This window comes from Fopius arisanus, unplaced genomic scaffold (genome assembly GCF_000806365.1).
Source record: "Fopius arisanus strain USDA-PBARC FA_bdor unplaced genomic scaffold, ASM80636v1 scaffold00108, whole genome shotgun sequence".
Taxonomy (NCBI): Eukaryota; Metazoa; Arthropoda; class Insecta; order Hymenoptera; family Braconidae; genus Fopius; species Fopius arisanus.
The window spans coordinates 172,712-180,896 of record NW_011887847.1 but is presented as its reverse complement, the minus strand read 5'-3'; the positions used below and the strand labels follow the sequence as shown (position 1 = coordinate 180,896).

The 8,185-nt window shown below is 39.7% G+C and overlaps 3 non-coding genes across 3 annotated transcripts; all 3 read left to right on the top strand.

Moving 5' to 3' along the window:
- Window positions 1-6,178: 6,178 nt before the first annotated feature.
- TRNAI-AAU (transfer RNA isoleucine (anticodon AAU)) lies at window positions 6,179-6,252 on the top strand. The gene has a single exon. It is a non-coding gene; the product is annotated as a tRNA-Ile (tRNA).
- Window positions 6,253-6,627: 375 nt separating this feature from the next.
- TRNAI-AAU (transfer RNA isoleucine (anticodon AAU)) lies at window positions 6,628-6,701 on the top strand. The gene has a single exon. It is a non-coding gene; the product is annotated as a tRNA-Ile (tRNA).
- Window positions 6,702-6,830: 129 nt separating this feature from the next.
- On the top strand, window positions 6,831-6,904 carry TRNAI-AAU (transfer RNA isoleucine (anticodon AAU)). Its single transcript has one exon. It is a non-coding gene; the product is annotated as a tRNA-Ile (tRNA).
- The last annotated feature ends 1,281 nt before the right edge of the window (window positions 6,905-8,185 follow it).

Genomic DNA, 8,185 nt, shown 5'->3' with positions numbered 1-8,185 from the left:
CCCGAAGGGTGAAGCCTGGACGAGTGGTGATTTGAATAGTCCCGATTCCGCCGATATCGAATGGCATAAAACGGGGTGAAAGATCTCAACGAAAAAAAAAAGGACAATAAAAATAAAACAATTGTAAAATAAATGCGAGGGGAGACCACCTCGGCTGGGTGACCCTTGGCAAGACCGTTTTGTGGGCAAACATCCTTTGGACACGCTCGGACCGCTGGAGTGGCCATTCACCAACACTTTTCTTTTCTCCGTGGCCTCTCCTTTTCCAATCGAAATTCACTGGTGCACGAGGGAGACAGTTGCCAAGCGAGAATGAGAAACTTAAAATTGAAAAGAAAGAAGACGAGGAGTGTTCAGAAAGCGTTTCGCATTTGTCAGTGCCACCAAAAGTGTCCCGGGGCCACTCAAAAGAGATGCAGAGCGTCATCCCAAAGGACTCGAGGAGTTTTAAACGCACCAGTGGACCGCACGGTGTGATGGCCTGCTTTCCAGCCACTAACGACTTTTTGGTTTCTTCGGAATATTTTTCGGAAATAACGTGCATTTCAATCTCGTTAACGAGGATCTCTTGTGCTGCTATTTTACCCCTTCTTTTCGTGCATCAGGGGTGAGATTTTATGGCTGAACGAGTTTTGGCTTTGTGTCGGGCTGACAAAAAAAAATCTCCCCTCCATATTATCGATATTTTTGAGTATCCACGAGGATAAGAAATTCATTATGAATTTTTTAAATGGGTAATGATTGCGTCATAATGAGTTCAACCCATCTTCCAAAATGTTACATTCTGAAAGAGTTATCGCACGTAAATTTTCTCCATTCACTGAAACCGGAATGATTAATAGAACGGCTCTGCAAACACTGTTCAATCTACTCCCATATTATCCCTGAAATATTACCGACAATTTGATACGGTTGACACTGAGAGAGACAGACTATTCGTGACTGTGCACTAGACTCTCGTTAGTGGTTATTCATCAATTATTTACACGTTTGATGCCAACTACTGAGGCAGCCACCCAAAAAATCAGACTAAAAAACGAGAGGACTGACTGTTTGAAAAATCGCTTGCTAAAGAGATTGGAAATTTGTGGGGTTTGTGTGAGAACCCGGGACTAATCGACAGATGTCGATGATGGCTACTTAAATCTCGTGGTTTTTCTCTGCGATTCCAATCGGTCACAGTTCGTTTTCAGTTTCCCCTTGGTCTTGGGTTACCATGTGCCTGTGAATGTTAAGTGCATTCTGTATTAGGGGATTGATGAGCCATTCACGAATTTATTCTGGCGGCATTATCATTCACAATTCGAGATGATCAAATAATTCGTCAAGTACCATTTTTATAATCTTGTTTTTTTTTTTAAATTTTTCTACATTGCAATATTATGTGAATTTATTGGAGTAGCGATCACTTGCAATTACCGATTTGGAATTTGGAATTTGGAAGAGGTTCGGTCTGTGTGATTCAGTTTCTCGAATGACTCGACTTGAACAATATAAAATAGCTGCTCTTCTCAGAATAAAATATCTCGCCATCTGCTTTACGTGGTGTATCACAGCGAGAAAAAAAAATGATTGAAAAAGTCACACGATGCGACTCCCCCAATATTATGACTAGTGTGTCAACGAATAAACTCGTGGCTTTGAGAATGCCCAGCCAGCCGGAAAGCTATTCATTCTCCAGCGCGTGGACATATTGGAAAAAATGTACACGCCATTGGGAGTCCAATGGTCACAACCGAGACACAAGAAACTTGCGTTAAACGGTGGCCAGATTTATCGAGTCTCATGTGTGTTGGGTATTTTTGGTGGTCAGATTTGTGGCTTTCAGTGGTATTGTTCGCACTGCCTGGAATTGTTGAGTGCATCCTTCAACCGCAGGCGATCATGTATCTGTTTGGGGAGAAAATGCGCGTTCCATTGACTCCAGTCATCAACTCACTAAATTCACAGCCATTTACCACCGTTTTTAAATAATTTATTTTATTTTTAATTTATTAATAACGTTTTTAAATCATTTTTAATCAAACGAATGTCGTGAAGAATTGGAATAATAAATATTTCCGTCTCATCCTGATTCCAGTTGAAATAAAGGCAGACATCTCATATCCATGATAAAATAATCAAACTCGCAGGTTAAACGTCAGCTACTCTGGCCATATCTTTCAGTCTCACTACAAATTTCTCATTTTACCGATGAAAATAGCAAGATAAATACCTTGACATCATCAGTGTGCAGTCATATTAATGTCTGGAATTTTCACGGGGAAAATTATTACCCGCGTGTTTTATGTCTCCTCAAGGTGAATTTTGCTCAACAATTTTTTAGGCAGAGTGACTTTTTTCTTTCGCAGGGCATTCATGATCTGTGACCCTCGTCCCCGTGTCCAGAAACAATGAACGACGGGTAATGATGTACCCCGAGGTATATTCAACTGTGATTGGTGCATAACATGAAGTTAGAGGGGAGCTAGACCGTCAATCCAGTGGAACGGTACATGAATACGTTTCGCCATGGGGATGTGTCTCCCATCGTCGAGATTCTCCAGGATCAATACATTAATTATACACACATATTCCGGTGAGATATATCAAATATATTTTCAGCCAAAAATCCATGTCTTTATTCAAATTACTCCACCTGTAATTAAAATTAATTGGATAATCGGTAATTGACTGATTAATGAGTATTTTATTAATATTCAAAAATATATATAAATATTTATTAAATAAAAAATGAAGGATGAAACAATTTTTTCGTGATGGAATTTTTTGAGAATGAAAATTGACATGAAAATTACCAGAAAATCTGTGAGAAAATGTTTGGGCTTTTTCCATAAAATTTTTCTATTATTCTCATTATTGGATTAACTCAATTTATGACATTCCTTTTGAGTACCAATTATGATACTGAATGGAGGACGGAGTGAAAAAAGAAAGGGCCCCATGCACTTGCAGGGGTAACGTGCATCGATGACATTTTCGTGATTTACGATCGATTCCGGGGATTTTCAGGCGTTCCCAGTAGGATGCGGTCACCCACAATTCAGTCAAGTGTGATATACCGTATCATAAATTAACGTGGTTTTGCGGGGCACTGTAGGTGGCCTTTTCGAGCGCATTTCGGCCCCGACCTCGTTGACGTTACCTCCTCCAAAAATTTTTTTTTTTTGTTCCTCATTACGAAAGGGTTGGGTATGTCGCGCCGATGCCCAGGGAAAAGAGCACTTTGTGGTGGGTGTGGTAGGTCGTGGGGAGATTACAAAACCCGGTTGGGCCTGGTTTTGTTCGTAGAACACATTCTGCATTGGGCGTTTTCCTAATATTGCCAGATGGTCACCTCTCGACTTCCATCTTATTTTTTCTTTCTCAAGCGAGTAATTTGTCATTCTGGGGGATGACACACAGTATTTAGAGTATTCAATGTTTTCAGTTCTCAATTTTTACAATTATTATATGATAAATATTTTTATGACTATTCTTTATTATAAAATGATAATTAATAATAGTCGTAATGGTTTAAAAAAATTATTTCCACATTTCTAATTGATCTGGAAATACTGTCGAATTCCGTAGAAAATCTCAACCCGGAAATGACTGAGAGTTTCTTACGAGCGCCCCAAGAAATTTAATTTCTCAGTTTCAGCGAAAATTCCGGACTTCTTCGTTACAAAAATGAAACAATAAAAATACTGGAGGGAAATGAAATGCGATATGTTACTGGTAGAATATTGCGTTGACTACCAAGCAACCACTTTGTCCCCTCGGAATTTAATATCACCGCTGATCGGTAAGGTTTTCGCGGCCTCATTCGGCCGCAGGGTCGCCCACATGCACTCGTGAGGTTATTTTTAAATACCTTTTTCATTCGCGAGTAAATAAAGTAAACCAGTTGAAACCACCGGTAATTAAATAGAATGAAATTCTCGATAATCACAAAATGCTGCACTAAATGATTGCATTTTTTACCCATCCATCATTTTCACATCATTTTTCGGATCTCCAATCTTCATTAATTAATCCCTTTAATCATTCAAAATTCAATAATTTCCAACGGTTTTAATTAATCGATTATCCGATAACTTGATTCAGATGAAGAAATTTTATATTTTTAATTGTTCTTTCACTGAATCTGAAAATAATTTGAAGAGCGAAAATTTGTACTCTCGATGGCGGGTAGATATTGAGAAGGCAATTGTTGACGATTTAACAGTGGGCTGGAAAAATTTAACCATAGGATTAACCCCTAATCCAAAATCTACGAGTGCACCGCCCACTCGGTTCGAAAGGGCTTCTTGCTTTGGTCATTTCCGCATTGTGACGAATCCATTTAAATTCGGATTAAGCGCCCGTCGTGAGCTCTTTTCCAACGCTTTTTCCAATAGACTCGAGAATAGGCTGCAGCGGATTAGTCCGCATGACCGATAATTCTGATACGATACACCATTCGAGGACAGGTTGGTGGTAATATACCGATCTTTTGTCTTTTATCATTTTTGTTCCGAGGCACGACTCCTCTGGGCAATTTATCGTCAAGACATCTTGGGGCTGTGGATTAGTCTGGTTTTTTGGTCAGATGGTTGTGTTAACCAGATTGCTGGTTACGGTTTCACCGATAAGTCCTGCTTACCCATTGTCGATTGGCGGGTGCTTTGTTGCATGAATTTTTTTTTATCGCGCGACTGATTGCGTGCGATTGTCATTTTTCTTTGCATTTTTATTCTAGTAAATGGAATTTGTTATTTAAATATTCTGTTACATGTCTGTTCGGAGAAAAAATTCAACACGTCATTCCAAAAACATGACAGTTTCAAGACAGGCTAATTGAATATTATAAAAAATATCAAGATATACTTGTGATAAACAGGCATCCAGCTCCAAATTTTGTAATCTAAAAAAAATAAAATTTCTTTTTGTTTCTCCCAGTGGTACTCGCCCACCGCAAGATGGCACACACTCCCAAGTAGCGCAAAGAGGGCGTGTCCCATTGGAAAATTCGGGAAAATGAAGGAAAAGCATTTAGAAAATGGGATTATCCTAATACTGGTAAATACACCGAGAAATTGTGCCCTGCCCAAGTCACAGAACAATCCCAGACAAACTTGTCGACTCGTTGAAGCGATAGAGTCGACTATTGTTCCCGTTGAATATTTCTGCGGTCTTTCGAATCAACTGGCCGGCTTTATATTTTAACAAATGACACGCAATTGTCGTCGTTTGTTGTTTACTTGCGGCCTGGGAAATCCCGGTAGAAGCGGGGGATCGAGTATTGGAGTCATTATGCCAATTGTCAAGTTTGCTCGGTATTATTTAGGGCCGCCCCTGCAGTTTTGACGGTTTGTTCTCATTGTTGAAGGGCCCACCTGCGGAAACAAGTCCACTCTAACTTTCGCGGTTAGAAATAGCTAATCTCCTTGTTATCCGTTTTCTTTAAAAAAAAAAACAAATAATTAAACGCATAAATTTTCGCTGGTGAAATCAAAGGAATGACGCGAAAGTATTTTTCTTCACGAAAAAAATTAAAATATTCTCACGTGGAGAAAATTTTCTCTCGGTCCGTCATCTAAACCCAATCCATCATGTCTCAAAATTCTTCATTTGTTTGACTTTCATTCCCTCTCATTCCTCATAATCACGCGAGTTGATGTCAAGTGTCGATCCGTTGATGTTTGAAAGAGGACATCAGCTCGAAACATGTTGATGTAATTCACATGATCATATGTGTTACAAAACGCAGGAATGACATGCAATACACAAGGATTGATCCCTCGCAACGGTTAATCGACCTGATCACCGATATAGATTCACTCCCATGATCTCCAGAGTCATACCATTATGATCCACGTTTAGATACGCATTTCAAATTCATTAGTGCATACTGAGTACTGAGATGATTTTGATTGTCGTGTCGAACCTTTCCCTTTGACTCCCTCCATTTTCACGTCATACCCATTTCAATGAGAACTGATTTCATTCGATTAATGATCGCACCATTCCACGGACGATCATCACTATTTATACAAGTCAGTCACAGGTACTATCAGGTATTATTGATTATTTGTTATTACTATTTGAGGATCAAATTTTTTTGTTTATTTTATTTTATTTTTTTTTGGTGAGTTGCGAGTGAATAACTGTGCAATACGTGGAGCCTCCGGAAAAATTACAGCTTTGTCGTATTGGTTCCTTAGCTCAGCTGGTTAGAGCGTCGTGCTAATAACGCGAAGGTCGAGGGTTCGATCCCCCCAGGAACCAATTTTTTTTTTTGCAATCGAATTTTTTTTTCATTTTTTGTTGGTTTTATTTTTATTATTAATTGGGGGTCGGGAGTGAATAACTATATAATACTTGAAACCTACGAAAAAATAAAAGCTTTATCGAATTGATTTCTTAGCTCAGCTGGTTAGAGCGTCGTGCTAAAAAAAACTTTGAAAAAAACTTTTTGAAAAAAAAAAAAGCATTTCAAAAGCAAAAAGATCGAGGGTTCGATCCTCCCGGGAACAGTGTTTTTTTTTAAACGATATTTTTCTTCATTTTTTGTTGGCTTTATTTTTAGTATTTATTGTGGGTCGGAAATGAATAACTGTATAATATGTGGAGCTCCCGGAAAAATCTCGGCTCTATCACATTGGTTCCTTAGCTCAGCTGGTTAGAGCGTCGTGCTAATAACGCGAAGGTCGAGGGTTCGATCCCCTCAGGAACCAATTTTTTTTTTTGCAATCGATTTTTTTTTTCATTTTTTGTTGGTTTTTTTTTCATTATTAATTGTGGGTCGGGAGTCAATAACTATATAATACTTGAAACCTACGAAAAAATCTTGGCTCTATCACATTGGTTCCTTAGCTCAGCTGGTTAGAGCGTCGTGCTAATAACGCGAAGGTCGAGGGTTCGATCCCCTCAGGAACCAATTTTTTCTTTTTCTAAAAACGAAATTTTTTATCAACCTGGAGATATTCAATTTTTTTATCAAGTAATGGCCAATTTCGGTTAGTTTTTCCTCAAATTATTCGAATATAGATAAAAAAAATTTAGATCGGGGAAAAAAACAAATAAATTGTATTGGCTATGTTTTTCCTCACCAATGTTGATCTTTTCTCGATTCCATCATAATCCACGCATATCGATCTCAATAAATCCCCACTCAGCCCCAATCCATCTTCCGTGTGTCCACCGAAACTGAGATTTTTTTACTTCTCAACTCCTGATATCACCTCTGGGCACGTCTCTGTTTACCCAAGAGTCCCGTGTCTACACTCCGGATAAATATACCTGCCCCGTTGAAAGAAGAAGGGAAGCCATCCATCCTGACGTTCGGACACGTCCGATGACATCTCCACAGGCCGTATTTAATAGCACTTAGCGCATTTTCCCATTGAGAAATCGTTGAAAACTGGAATCGCTGACGACTCGTTGTGAAATCCTAGAAAAATCAGATGTAGCTTTCATCTCACCTCTTGCATTGTCAGGCCTAGGCAGAGAATCATCTCTGCGTATGATTTTTCAAATGATTTTTCCAATTTACCAAAATACATCTCATTAACGAATATCGCGCGACGGCATACCCAGTGCTTCCATCAAGACCCCCAATATTATCTCTTCGCACCTCGGGAACTGGTGATTATCAGTGCCAGATCTAAAGCGTTTTCCAAGTTCCCCAAGGCAACATTTGTTTTACTGCCGTCAGGTGTAGTCTATCCCAGCGCCAACCAACACAATTGCACACCTCCGAGAAACGATGCATGAGAAGAAATGAAATAAGCTGGTGGATGTGAACATACACCAGGGTATGCTGTGACTTCTGATGGAGTGTACAGGCTACCGCGCACGAGGCTAGTTAAGATAGCGATCCTCAGGACGTGGACAATGCCGTAAAGAAGCCGGCCCCCGGTGAATCCGGCGTTATGGCGAAAACGTGAACGATTAGCGTTGGCATCTCCACCGTCTTCAGTTGGGAATATACGTAATACAGTGGTGACTTCCAGCATCACCAACATCCGGACGAGCTCCATCTTCTGGGGTCGCCTTATCTGGAACACGAGTTCACCGGACGTCACCGGCTTTCAATTACCGAATCACTTCATGATGTCCCTTCATCGTACTAACGATCATGACAGTTGTTTGATGCGGATTCCAACGAGTGGTGGTCCTAGCTTCTCATTTTCTAACGTCCCAGATTCATCGGGACAGA